The sequence below is a fragment of the Cynara cardunculus genome, unplaced genomic scaffold (assembly GCF_001531365.2).
Source record: "Cynara cardunculus var. scolymus isolate 2C unplaced genomic scaffold, CcrdV1 Un_Scaffold_326, whole genome shotgun sequence".
NCBI lineage: Eukaryota > Viridiplantae > Streptophyta > Magnoliopsida > Asterales > Asteraceae > Cynara > Cynara cardunculus.
The window spans coordinates 190,340-190,595 of record NW_020200571.1 but is presented as its reverse complement, the minus strand read 5'-3'; positions in this window follow the sequence as shown (position 1 = coordinate 190,595).

Here is a 256-nt window from a genome sequence, read left to right as displayed (position 1 = left end):
ATATTTTGAGAACCAGCTACTTCATGAATTATTTATAAATAGTTGGTTTCCAGGTTCTCAAACTATTTAGGTTCTCGTTTGAATCTGCTCGTAGGATGGTAAACTCTTTCTCACCCTATTCGGTAAACCATCCCTAATGCCACAGCTTACTGCAGAATCCATTTCTGGGTCGTTTAATATTTATGATATCGGCAAACGAGTGAACCAACTGTCCAGCCAAGCTACACGGATCGTCAATCAAGGTTTGAATGAAGGT